The sequence below is a fragment of the Microcebus murinus genome, chromosome 9, assembly GCF_040939455.1.
Source record: "Microcebus murinus isolate Inina chromosome 9, M.murinus_Inina_mat1.0, whole genome shotgun sequence".
In the NCBI taxonomy this organism is placed as follows: domain Eukaryota; kingdom Metazoa; phylum Chordata; class Mammalia; order Primates; family Cheirogaleidae; genus Microcebus; species Microcebus murinus.
In genome coordinates this window covers 74,430,740-74,444,911 of record NC_134112.1, presented here as the reverse complement: position 1 = coordinate 74,444,911, position 14,172 = coordinate 74,430,740, and the positions used below count along the sequence as shown (strand labels likewise).

Here is a 14,172-nt window from a genome sequence, read left to right as displayed (position 1 = left end):
TCAATCCTCATGTACCTAAGAAACTTGCATATTTGTGTTTTCTAGGAGAATTGATCAGAATCATCAGTTACTCCTTTTTAGCAGATGTTTTCCTGCTCCTTCATTTTCAGTGGTGATTTTCAAATTTTGTGAACAGTAAAATCCTATTTGCAAATTAAAATCTAGAACTGCATTGTCCAGTACAATAGCCAATAGTGACATAAATTAAGATTAAGTTAAATTCAAATTTCATTCCTTAGTGCACTAGCCACATTTCAAGTGCTCAACTGCCACTTGTGACTAGCGGCTTCTGTACTGGACAGTGCAGATATGGGACATTTCCATCATTACAGAAAGTTTTATTGGGCAGTCTTGGTCTAGAATGGAAACTCAAAATGTAAATCAAACAGAAGAGAAGCTGCTCAGGCTGAAGAGTTGGATCATTCCCCAGATACATCTCTAATCAGGTATCTGGTATTACAAAGCACTGTTGAGAACCTCTGGCTTAACATTAAAGTAACTGCTTATACTATTCATAATATAACTCATATATATATATATATATATATATAAATGTGCATATACACACACAGAGTATGGCTATGTAGAATGAAAATTTAAAATGAAACGTCAGGCGTTGTAAAACATGCATTTTAATATGTTTCACAGTGGTTCTCTTTAGGAGGTTATACATGTTTTCCTAGAAATGCTGTCTTTCAAAACATCTTTTATATTGTCAGCCACAATCAGTTGTAAAGATGTACAGTTAATTTGAATTATAAATTAATTAATTTGGATTCCATAATTAATTAATTAATTAAAAGAATGCTGTATTAACTACACAAATGATCCATTGTAATGTCTTAGATATGAGTAACTTTTGTTGTTTAAAAAATTCCATCTCAGAGGACAAGAATACGCCACATTTAAGGATATCCGAAATGAAATGCTCTGGGCTCTGAAGGCGTGTCCCGAAGAAGAGTGCCAAATATTTTTTAAGAGTTTCAGAATTCTATTAGTTTCCTAGAGCTTACATTACAGGGTATCACGAACTGAGTGGCTTAGACAACAGAAATTCATTGTCTCACAGTCCTGGAAGCTAGAAGTTCAACATCAGGGTGTCAGCAGGGTTGGTTCCTTCTGAGGTCCATGAAGAAGAATGTATTTCATTCTTCTCCCTTAGCTTCTGGTGGTTTGCCAACACTTTTCCCCATTCTGTGTCTTGTAGAAACATGAGACCTTGATCTGTGCCTTCATCTCCACATGGTATTCCCTTTGGGTGTGCATCTCCAAATTACCCCATTTTATAAGAACACCAGTCATATTGGGTTGAGGGCTTACTTTTCTCCAGTATGACCTCATCTTAATTATATCTGCAACAACCCTATTTTCAAATAAGATCACATTCTGAGGTATTGGGGTTATGACTTTAACATATGAATTTTGGGAGGACACTATCCAACCTGTGGCAAGAATTATTGAAACAACCGAATAACTCAGGTCATTTGTTTTAAGGTGATTAAAATACTTTTTGTCATGTCTCACACGACTGAGAAGCATTGTGTTTGAATACTATCATTTTAAACATACTATGTTTTGTAATTGTTGGCTTTAATGAGAAGGAATATGCAAGGTATAGTTTATTGAACCAAAAATTGTTGAGCCCAGTCTCTGTGTCTCTGGGTTCCTCAGTGCTACATCTTTTGTTCACTAGCTGACTGTTGGCTAGTGTCTGTAGTAGGAATGGTTAACTAACAAATGCAATGAACTCCTATTCATTCCATCAAACAGAAAACAGTACTTAATATTTCTGAGACAGTGTTAGATACAAACATAACTGTGGATATTCAGATGCATTATGAGTCACTATCAGGCATTAAAAGAACAGAACAGATGATTGCTGTATAAATGTAAGTGTACACATGTGGATTGAAACTTCTCAATTTTCCTAGTGTGAGTTTAATCAATTTGTTGGTTTTTAGCAGTAGCAAGTCAATATGAAAAATTATCGAGCTACAGCACTATAGTATAATAATTTCTACCTGCTTCAGTGATTAATATTGCCAAAATGATTATAACTAATATTGATCATGAGAATGACAATCACGAACCAATTTATCAGATATTCTCAGAAAGTCTGAATATAGACAAATTCTCTTCAATTTTACTTTACATAGCTGAAAACTGTCCAATTACACATTTAATATAATTTTCTTATAAAAATACAATTCATTTTTGATAGCTTGTCTTATATTATTTTCACAAATAGCACTAATTTATAATGGGATGCTTTACTTTCAGGGTGTCTATAATTGCTTGCTCCATGAATTTCAAGATTGAATGAACCCACACTATTGTGCATGTACAAACTGATAGCCCAGATTATTTTGAAAGTTTTTCATATTTTCATCAAAAGACTTTCAATAGTAAACTGACATTGTCAGTTATGAGATGTTCTTTAGATGCAGACTTCTGGCTGAGATAGAGGTTCGTTATAACAGTAGTCTGCGTTTGCATTTTACAATTAATAACACATGCTGATATTGGTAATGATATAGTACATAATTATATGCATAGTTGACTTACAAAAGGGGATCATTTAGTAGTTTTATGGCATAAGCACAATTAAATCCATAATTAGAAATAAGACTTAATTTCACTTTGCCCTGGAGAACATATGTTCCCTAATTGCAGTGGGCCTAGAGATCAGACAGGAGGAAGAGGAGGGGATCTAGACAGAGAAATAAGTGAGTAACAGCTAGAGGTATTTGAGATGTTTATTTTGAAGTTGAGAGCACTGGCGGAGAGATAGTTTAGATGTCTTCAAATATTTCAAAGTTCATAATTCAGAACAGGAACTAGACTTATTCATTATTGCTTCAAGGGCCAGAAGTTACAGGAAGGAAATTTTGAATCAATAGAAGGAAGACCTTGCTCATCAAAATCTGTCCAGTTGTGTGAGATAGGTTATCTTGTAAAATAATGAGTGTCTCATCACTAAAAATATTAAAGTCAAGGTCAGATAACCATGTCATTGGTGGTGTAGGATGAGTTTTTAAATTAAGAATGAATTTGGACTAGATGAACTTCAAGGTCCCTTTTATCTTTTGTATTCTGTAAGCGCAGAGATAAGAACTGGATTTCGTTCTGCAATCTTTTTTCAGTAGTATGAAATCAAGGAAATAAATCATTCTCAACCATCTGGTGGCCTGCATCGTCCCTGACCCAATAATATTTTATGACATATTTTAAAACCTGTGAAAAATGACAGAGAAGAAATATAGCAACAATTGCACATTTTAGAAACATTCCCATCAGAGGTATTGTTAGGTTTGGCACACAGCTGCTCAAATATCTGTAATAAATAAGCTCTACACTTGTATAAAAGTATAGGTTTAACAATCTCAGATGAAAATATCTCTGACCCTCAGTTTGGTTCCATAACATTCATTAATTCAAAATGTTTTATGATTACTTACTAGGTTCCACATACTATTCTAAATGCTGGGGATATATATAGTGGAGAATGTTGCAGACAAAAAGTTCTCCTCTCATAAAATTTATATTCTAGTTAGGGATGCAGATATTTAACAAGGAAAATAAGCAATAAAAAATAATTTCAGGTGGTGGTGAGCATTTTGAAGACTCTGAACAGAGTAATGTGCTGGAGAACGGCTTTGTTGGTGAGAGAGTTATTTAAGATAGATTGTTAGGAATAGGCTTTTTTAAGAGATGATATTTGAACTGAGACCAGTTGATGAGAAGGAGTCGGCCATGCTAAGATCTGAGGAAGAGTATTTTGGGCCTGGAAAAGTGCAGGTGCAAAAGACTATTGGACGTCTGGGCCCTTGACTCCTGACTGCCTACTTTCCTGTTCTTTGGAATTGTCTGTGTAACCACAGTCTCTAAATGCGAGACATAAGACTTGGCCTCAGCAAAACGTCAGACGCAGAGTTGGTAAAATACATGTCTATGGTGCATCTCTTTCTTCTCTCACCTGCTGAGTTTTCCATCATATCATTTACTAATGTGCTGTGTCTGGACTTGAGCTGAAAAAGATCAAGCAGAGACAAAAAAAAAAAAAAAAAAAAAAGACATAGAAAATAAGTATTTATAAAGCAGGGACTCCCAGCCTCTTTCTCATGAACCTGGACTCTTCTTGGATGGGCTTCAAGGGAAAAGTGATACTGCTGAAATTGAAATAAAAATTTTCAATATTTTATATGCATTTTTTCAGTGAATAAGAGCCACAGTTTTCCTCACTTCTTGGGGTTCCAACTTAAAAGCATGAAGAAACAAAGTTGTAGAGAATAGTTGCAGCGCTTACTGTCTCAGATAGGAAATGAAGCATAAACATCCCCTCAAAAGGACTGAAATGCCATTTTGCACCTCTGTGTGCTACCCAGAAAAATAAATGGAAGTAAACAAGCTCATAACAGGCCCTATTGCTAAAGGACCAACTCAAAATGAAAAACAAAGAGGAGCAGAAAGTCAAGTAAAATGTACCTCTGTAGACACATTTCTTTGTTTTGTATTTAGAAGAAAGACTGCCATTAAAACATATTGGCTGCTTCTTCAGAAAAGTAGTAGTCCCAAAGAGTTACGTAAGGGCAGCACAGAGATATGTCCTCCACACAGCTGTGTGCCTTTGGGATGCTTTTCCTTTATGTTCCACGGGCTTTGTATGATTCATGTGTTGGGGTTAAATTTTAAATACTCAATATAAATTTTCTTTGTGACAGATAAACCTTTTATGCCTTAGATGGTTGCTTATTTCTTCTCCCAATACCAGAAAACGTCTACACATAAAGGAGATTAGGAAGGATAGGGGGTGTGAAAGTGAAAGGAAATGACCTTTCTGAGTCGTGGCTTGCAGGACAGAGAGCCTGCATGGCAACAAGTGTGTCTGTTACCAGTGCTCACAGAAGGTGAATGGATTTGTGGAGGTGCTCCTCTAGGTTACAATGGATTTGTGGAGGCAGCTCATGGTGTTAACTAAAAAATTATTCATTGACACTTGTTAAAGACAATAATTAAGACTTTATTCCAGGGCGGGGTGGGGGGGTGCATCAGGATAGGTGTAGGACCACCACAATGGAGTCCTTCAATGGGGGAGACAGGTTGGGCTCAACTCCATATACAGCATGGGCAAGTGGGAATTTACAGTCAAGGAGCAGGGTGTGCTGGTCCATGGATAAAAAATTACTAAGAGGAAACATCAGGGATTGGGCGTGGGAGTGAGGGTTGTGGCTAAACTAGCCTAACAGGATTCTTGCTGAAGTCAGGCCAGGGTGATCAGATATTATTTGGGGGATGGTGGAGAATGGGAAAGCTGATTAAATATTAAGGATGATGAGATATGAAGAATGGGGAATTCTAGCAAAATCAACTTAGCAGGATTCTTGCTAAAATTAGATTAGGCAGAGACAAACATCGTAGTCTAAAAATCAAGGTCCAATTGAAAAAGAGCTCAGTGGAGCCTGTGTAGAGTTTGGTCATGGAGAGAAATGCCATTAGTGGTGAACCATGTGGGACAGGCTGTTTGAGGGTTTTATTTATATGACGTGTGAGCTGAGAGTCACGAATTTACACTCTCATCCCTTATTGGGTTGGAGGTACTGTCCTCATTCATCTCCTTTGTAATCTACTGTCCTTGGCAAATGGTATTTGTTTTATAATCAATATACTTTTTGTGTTTTTCCTGGACAGTATTTCAACTCTCAACTCTTTTTGTTAGCACTCCTCTTCTTGTTAACATCTTTGACCAATTAGAAAGGTGAGCCAATACTATATGTCTGTTTGTTTTGACTAATAGAAACAAATTGTATTTTATAATTTTCACACACAAATCCAATTATCATAAATATTTCTTCAGTACTTCTGAGCCAGAGATAGAGACCTGACAAAGTGTTGTGAGTATAAAAGGTCATGGTAGGGAGAGGTTTTGGCCTTCTGGCAAGCTCTACCTAGTTATGAGGTCAATTGTTTTTCTCCCAGGCAACCCTGCCCTAAAACAAAACAAAATAAGGGGCAAGTATTAGAAGAAAAGTCTAAGGCAGAGAGCTAGAGGTAATAGCTCAGATGTCCAGCCAGGTACTGGCTAGTTATACCAATATGGAAGTTGATCAAGTCTGCATAGAACAGATCTCCACCTCAGTGGCTAGAATAAAAGGTAGGAACTTATTCCCACCTTTTTTTCTTTTTTGTGAGCCAGTTCTTTCATTTTTCTCTTTATCTCTGATTTGATGAATATATATTCAAGAAAAAAGCAAGAGATAGGAATTAGATAATCTTGAAATGGAACATAAAAAGGAGCCTGACACAGAGTAGGCAATCCTTAATTGCTATTGTTTTTATAATTGAGATACATGGTGGGAGCACATAGCGGTGGGTAACCCATTGAGCTTCCAATGTTAAAAAATAGGTCTTGGCCAGGTGCAGAGGATATTTGGGTGCTTTGGGTCTGGAAAGGGCATTCCAAGCCAAGAGGCAATGGTGCAAAGTTAGAGCTGGAAGCAAGAGAGCACAGCTGGAGCACAGGGTGTGAGGAGGGCCATGTCTACAGGATGCCAGGGCAGAGGCTGGATTATGAGAAGCTCTGTCCATCCTAATAACCCATAGATATTTGAAGTATGTGAGTAGTTGCTGAACAAAGAGGCAAAGATGTTCACAAATTTGAGGCATTATTATAAAAAGAAGACTTAGGACAGAGTAGTCATGGGATTCTGATTTATTAATAATGAAGCTTTTATTCTCAGATAAACACACACAAAGCCTCCTGCCCAGATAGTAAACGGTAGGCAGCTTTCAGCTTTCTGGCTCAGTAGTTATTTAGATGGAATATCCCCAAGAATTTCCATTCTCAGGGTTCTTTTATATAAAGTCAAAGAAGCTCCCTCCTGCCTCTCTGCTGACTTCATTATCTCCTCCGCAACTGCTGGCGGATCAGATTGACTGTGACTTGGGGTGGTATCTGTTTTATCATTCAAAGCCCTGCAGTATCAGTTTGGGCTTGGTAGGGGAGAAGATCCCTTTTTATCTTCAGGCTTTGCTTGATCTAATCAGATGTCGAACTATTCTGCCAGTTTTGCTGCAGGTATACAAATACATTCTTCTTTCCTTTTACTCTCTTTCTTGACATAGTTCAACTGCAAGTTTCCTGTTTTATTTTCCTTTTCAGTAGAACAAGTTTTCCTCTTGGGCTTTATTAGTAGAGACTTGCAAATTTTGCCCTTAAAATGCATGGGATGTGAAAACCATTATAATATTTTGACCTGAAAAAGTACATTACAAACGAACAATGTTAGATTTGTGCTTAAACATAATTTTGTTGGCATTGTAGAGAATGAGCTGAGGTGGGGGATTGCAGTGAGGATTGGGTCTTGAGGCAGGAAAAGCAGGTGAGAAACTGTAGCAGGTAATTCATGGAGGATTCAGGTTGTGGCATTAAGGATGGAGAGGAAGGAATGAATGTGAAAGATATTTAAGAGGTAGAATGAACAGGACAAGGTGATGAATTGGCTTTGGGGAGTGAGTGACAGGGATCCGTTTGATTCCAATGCCTGTGCTTTTAGACACTAAAATTTGGAGATGTGGAATAGATGGTAAGGAGAAAGCTGAATGTAGAGGTTTTTTGTTTTTTTTTCTCTTCTACACCTCAATTCCCTTATCTTTTAAATAAGATATTAATAGTACCTGCCTCATTGTAATATTACAAAGATAAATTGACATACTGCAGGAGAAACTCTTCACACGTCACTTGGCACATAATACACACAAATCTTCAATGCACAGTGGTAGTAATAATAACAGTAGTTTACTAAGGTATTTATTGAAGTAAATAGAAAATTTAATGATCTATGATTAGATTTTTAACTAGCTAAATCGTCCCTAGTTTTGCTTGTAACGACAGGAAAATACACATTATCTAGTCATGTATATTTGTGCTAGCTGAAGATTTTCAGGGCAAGGTTTATGGGACTTGCTGCAGTTTCTCACTTTGCTTGCTTTAATACCCTCCAGCTTCTTATAAATGAACATTTAGGGTGCACAAAAGGGCCTCCATGAGAGATAATGTTTGCATGAGGGGTTTGTGAATAAACTCTTCTGCTCAGTCAGGCAGAGGATGCCTCCTGCTGCTGGAACTGGCTCACTAGTGAATGTGTGGGCTTCTGGGTTTTCTGCCTTTAATCTCTTTATAGCTACGTTTTTTGGTAAAAATGAAAAATGTTCAGTAAACATAGTCTTTTAATTTTGATTAGTTTGTCTACTGGGGATATTGTGAGGGATTAAATAAGATATGAGGACCTGCTATATATTAAAAAAAAATAAGATGACTTTTTCTACTGCATTTGCTGTGCATGGGTTTAGTTACCTTTCATTTTCATAAGAGAACAGAGAGTTCTCTAAGAATTGTAGTGCTTGCTGTTTAATTTTTTTTTTTTTTAAGGAAGCATTTGTCTCCCTGCAGAGCTTAAGATTTTAAGTAGAGAACTTTTGATCCAACCTTTTTAAAGCTCATGAACTCATGAACTGCAATCATTCCTGTCTTCAATTCTAGAAGATGGCTGAAGGTTGTATATTTGTATCTGATAATTAACACAGTTATTTCAAACTTGAGAGTCACGTTTATTTACAAAAATATTAATACTAGCATGTATTGGCACCTAGATTTTATTTATGCTTTTAACTTCTTAAGTGCATTAAAAGGTTGCCTGACTTTTTGATGTGGCCTGTGAATATTGAGTACTGAAAAGCCATGGGTGTTCCTCCAATTTTAGAAACTCATTTTGGAGATAGATCAGAGAATAATTTCAAGTGTATAATCTCCTCAAGTGAAATGAGGCATCCTGACATGCCTTCAAATAGATTCTGGGAAATGTAGGAATTGGTGATTGTTTTCCCTGATAAAGGTAGTGTTATTATTTACAGTTAATAGTTGACTGGAATTTTAATATTGCAGCCAGTAAAGTAGGTTAGCCAACACATCTTATTCATACCTTTGAATTATCTGAGGTTATTAACACAGAACTAGCATAGCTTTATGTAGGAAGAAAACATTCCAGTAAAATCAACACAGAGTATTTTATTTTGAGAAAAGCAAATAAGTACAATTCAGTTCTTTCCTATTCACAGTAAAATGCCCTTTGTGAAATGGAATGCAGTTTTGAATTCTAACATTTCTGTTTCCTCTTTTTTTACTCACTCTACAGAAATGCTTGTATATACCACTAAATATCTATGAGTAGTAGAATAAATTGCATAGGAACACATCTATATTTTTTTCTCTAGACTTAATGTTTTGCACAACAAAAGTGTACAAGTTTACATTGAAAAATGTAAACCTTATACATAATTACTTGACGGGCCAAAAATACAATCAGGGTTATGTTCAGGTTGAATTACCTCAATTAGAATGATGCCAAATGGACAGCAAACCCTGGAGGTATTAATATTTCTATGAAGAATTTAGAGAGTGACTGAGGGGGAACAATTACTTTATACAGAGAAATCTGGAAAAATCCTGTATTCTCAAGAAAAGAAATATTCTTTTGGAAAGTTAATCCTTACCTTTAAGTACTTGTGTAAATGATTCACTGATCATTCAGCATGATACCTGTGCACTGCAAGTTTCTACAATGCCTTCTGAATCATCAAAGAAATATTAAATTATGTGCACTCTAGAGAAATTTGTGCTTTTATTTATATATTTATACCTTGGGATTTTTCAATTAAATTTACTAAAGAATTTAATGTAGAATACAACACAATAGATATAATAAGTCAATAATAAAATATAAATAGAATTGGAAAGTCAGGGTTAAGAGAAAAAGTAAGCACACATACTTAACATGAAGGCAAACACAGTGGCTGTAGTTGAGTTCCCTGTCTGTCAGCTTTCTGACAACCCAGGTGAAAAGGAGGCACAGTCATCTGTATAATTCTAATGTTAGGAGAGCAAACATTCTAATTTTTCAAAGGGATCAAAATTCTAATGCATCTTTTTCAAGTGGGATTTCATATCTACTATTCTAAGCAATAGAGGGACATATCTTCAATATTATTTTTCACAAAATCTCTAGAGCAGTTTCTTATGGTGTTTTTCAATACAGATAGTTAAAATATACCTCAGTGGAGAATAACATACCAGGGCATTCTATAATGCAAGCTGGTCTAGACATGAATTAAAGTACTTAGATGTCCATTGATTTCATTTCTTTTAAATAATCTGCAGATAACACCTCTTTTGGAGGGATTCTTGATAGAGAACCATAAAGTATAATTTAATGAATTCTGACAACAAACTTAAGGACTAAAATGGTCTTGTTTGAAGGATTATCTATGTGCTTTTTAAACTAAATAAGGAAATGATAAGCCTGACATTTTGCTATAAAAATCAAGCAGTGTAACTAGGACCTTTACTTTGGATACAGTACACTTGCCCACCTCAGCATGGAGATAAACTTCAAGGCCCAGGGATCTGGCAGGAAGCCAAGCCCCAACTATGCGGCTTGCTAATACAACCCCATGTCTACTCTTGTGGCAGACCCAAAAGCCTTTTTGTCACTGGGATCCAAAACTGCTCACAATAGCTTTTCTTAATATTTGATTGCATTTTCTAGCTTTATTTAAAGTTAAAAAATAATGCCATTTTCAAAGAAACATTGACAAAATCAGCACAATCTAGAAAAGGATCAATGGGATGATGAAGTGTATATATTTGGAAAACTTGAAGGAACTAGGAATATTTAGCCTGGAGAGGAAAATGGTTACATGTCACATGATGATTCTTCAGACATGACTCTCTACCTTATGGAAAAGGGAAGGGCTGAGAGCCGAGCTAGAACCAGGACATCCTTGTTAAGAAGGCAGGTTCCAACAAGAGAATGCTTGTTAAGAATTAGTGTTGTTCTAGGGTGGACAGGGCTGACTAGTGAGGCAGGGAGTTTCTCTTATTAGAAGTACAATTTCATTGATTGCTTTTCTCTCTGCATATGAGCCAGACTTTCTTGTTTCTTTGCATGTCTTGTAATTTTTTTTTTTTCTTTTTCGGTAGAGAACAGGACATTTTAAATATAACGTGACAACTCTGGAAATCAGATTCCTCCACCTCTCCAAAGTTTGTTGTTATATATTTGTTGGTTTGATGACTTTTCTAAACCCATTCTGTAAAGTCTGAATTCTTTGTCATGTGTGTCCACTGAAATCTCTGCTCAGTTATCCTAGTGGTTAGTTGATAAATGAACAGAGATTTCCTTAGATGCCTGGGACCAGTAAGTCCCTCACCCTTTACCAAGGGTGTGCAGAGCTTCAAGGTTACCCAGAGGTGAGCTCTTAGGATCTTCTCAGTTCTTTCCTGGGCCTATGCACAGCCTCTGGATATAAGCACTACCCTACTTATGTGTGTAACTTTCTAGATTCCCACAAATGTCAGAATTTTGCCAAGCCCCATGTGTGCAACTGTTACCCACTGCATCAGGCAGCCTCAGTGTTCAGCAGTTGTCTCTGACTGCCTTTGGTGAACTCCCCCAGGGGAAAGGGCTATTCCCCATAGTTGAGTTCCAAGTTCAGGTCAAATAAAGACAGCCTTGTAAGTGGGATCTTCCAGGGAACCCCCAGACCTGACAAATAATGACAGTCCTCTAGAAATGGAGCTTTGAAAGAGCTTAAGCCTCATTCTGTCCCCTTTGGTGGCTGCCAGGCTATTGGCTCTCACCGTATTGTAGGCTGTTGGTTTTCAAGGCTACTGCAGACCTGGGAGTGGAGATGGGGATAGGGCAAATTAAAATGCCACAGAGATTGCTCTTCTTCCTGAGATTCAGATGTTTTTGATGAATAAACCCTCCTCAGATTGCTGCAAGACTGGGTTCATGACCTGAATTCTGAAAAAGTTGATTCTAACAGTTTTTGCCAGTGCTCCCACTGCTTACATGGAGGAGAGACTCTTTGGAGGTCTTCCCTACACTAGTGTTGCTGATGTCATCTAGAAGTGCTTTTTTACCATGTGAAACATAAAAAGTTGAATTTGCAACTTCCAAGGCTCCCTGCCATTCTAGAACATCCAATGTTCTAGATTAGTCTAGAGACTAATAGGTCTCATTCCCAAACCATCCTAGGAGATAAAATTTACTGTACCATTTTTAAAATAAATATGAGTGACCCGAAACAGACTTTTCACAATGTCAAAAGATGAAATACAATAAACTGTGTTAATTTATCAATTTCTGCTTTTTTTCTGTTTTATTTACAGATTTAAAAAGGAAATATTACCTTTTCTATACAGTTTCGCACCTTAAAATGAATTAGTCTAAGAGGGTGGGAGGCCTTAGACCAATATTGGTAAAATTTAGGTCCCAGAGACTATTGAAAAAGTAAAAATGAAATGAAAATTGAATTTCACAGGGTTGAACCATCAGCAAATATTTTGTGAATGGTTTACCTTTCTCTGTAAATTTTTATTAACTATAGTCACCATGTTGTACAATAAATCTCTTGAACTTATTCCTCCTGTCTAACTGAAATTTTGTATCTTTGGATAGTTTACCTTTAATTCTGAAATCGGTTATAATTATTATTACCCAAATATTTACATATTCATGCTAATTCTTTATTCATTAGAGATACATTTTTGTACTAAGTTCTGAGAACATAGCTAAGGAATCAGCTAAACATGCTTCAAGGCATTTCTATGTCAATTTCAGATGTAAGAATATAGTGCCACGTTATTTAACAATGATGTTAAATGAAGTGTCCATGTAAATTAATGTTGCAGATGTCCAAAGCTAAACTTTTTAAATTTAATGATTTTTGAGGTGACTTTTTCTAAAGTATGTAAACTACTTCTCTTCTTAATTAGGAGACTGGTAATCTAATGTCTCAGTGACAAATAATAATTTTGCACAGTTACTTCATTGTCCCAAAAATCAGTGACGGCCACCTTGGCTCTTACAGGCTAGGGCCATTGCATCAGTACTCACTGGTGACACATTGCTGTGCTTTTGGCATTTTCATACTCCTTTAAAAAGTGTTGTAGTTCATACTTTTCCATGAATATTTGCTGGTCATAGATTTCCCATCTATTTTTAACTGGAGCTTTCTACTTTTTAATCTGTGGGCTGACACTTCAGATAAGAGCCCTTACCATGTGATAAGCACCATTCTAATTGTTGAAAGGCATTTGTTCATTTAATCTTCCCAACATCTCAGACAGGTAGATACTATTATTATCTATATTTTTCAGATGATAAAACTGAAGCACAGAAAGATTAAGTAATTTGTCCAGACACAGCTTATAAGTAGCAGAGCAGGAATTTGAATTCAGACTCCTGGTCTGCAGTTCATGATCATTACCATTGTACTGTACTGTGTCATATAAAGATGCTTGTTAAATTTACACAGAAACATAAGAGTGAATGGGCTCTTGTAGAATACCTTACTGGAACTCTTTGAAAGATACTTGAACTTTGGTAAATTGTCTTTGTGAAATCTATTTTGGTTTCCCATAGAATGTGTGTGTATGTCTGTGTGTGTGCACATTTCTTGTGTATGTGTCAAATAGGTAAGATGGCCAGAGAAGTGACTTTATTAAACCAGTGTTAAGTATTATTCAATCATAAACATCATAATTTCACTTTTGGTGAAACCGATGAACCTTTGCTAATCTTTTGCTGTTAATTTTCATTACATGGTATACCATAAAAAGACAGTTAATAAAATATGTCTAACTATTATAGTTTTACATGATTTTTTGTTTCTTGAGAGTAATGTCTTGTTGGCGTTACTGGTAAATGTCTGTGAAAATCTAAGAATTATGTATTATTCATTTCTTCCCTCCAATATAATGCACAAATTAATAACTGATTTAATGTCTTGTTTTCCTTGACTTAGTCGAATTCTTTGTGAAATCTGGAGAAGAAAACAAGGAAGCAGTATTTAAATTATTATGAATTTCTTTTTATTCAAGTTAGCTACCTCTAAAGGACAAGTGCTGAACCACTTTTACCCAAAACTCAGAATAAAATATTTGAAAGCCAGAGTTGTTGGGAGGTAATTTTCCTTGGCTGTCTTGCATTTCTGGATGTCTTGTGAACAGCACTGGCCTTTGTTCTGTACTATCTTTTCAAAGATGTATTATATAATAAAATAGCCTCGAAGATAGAGATAGTATCTGCTTTCACAAAGAAGAGCAGGTTT

The 14,172-nt window shown here is 36.1% G+C and overlaps 1 protein-coding gene across 3 annotated transcripts in view; it reads left to right on the top strand.

The window, feature by feature from the left end:
* TSPAN12 (tetraspanin 12) overlaps positions 1 to 14,172 on the top strand; it is a 61,031-nt gene that overhangs the window by 43,729 nt on the left and 3,130 nt on the right. The gene's annotated exons all lie outside the window — the stretch shown is intronic.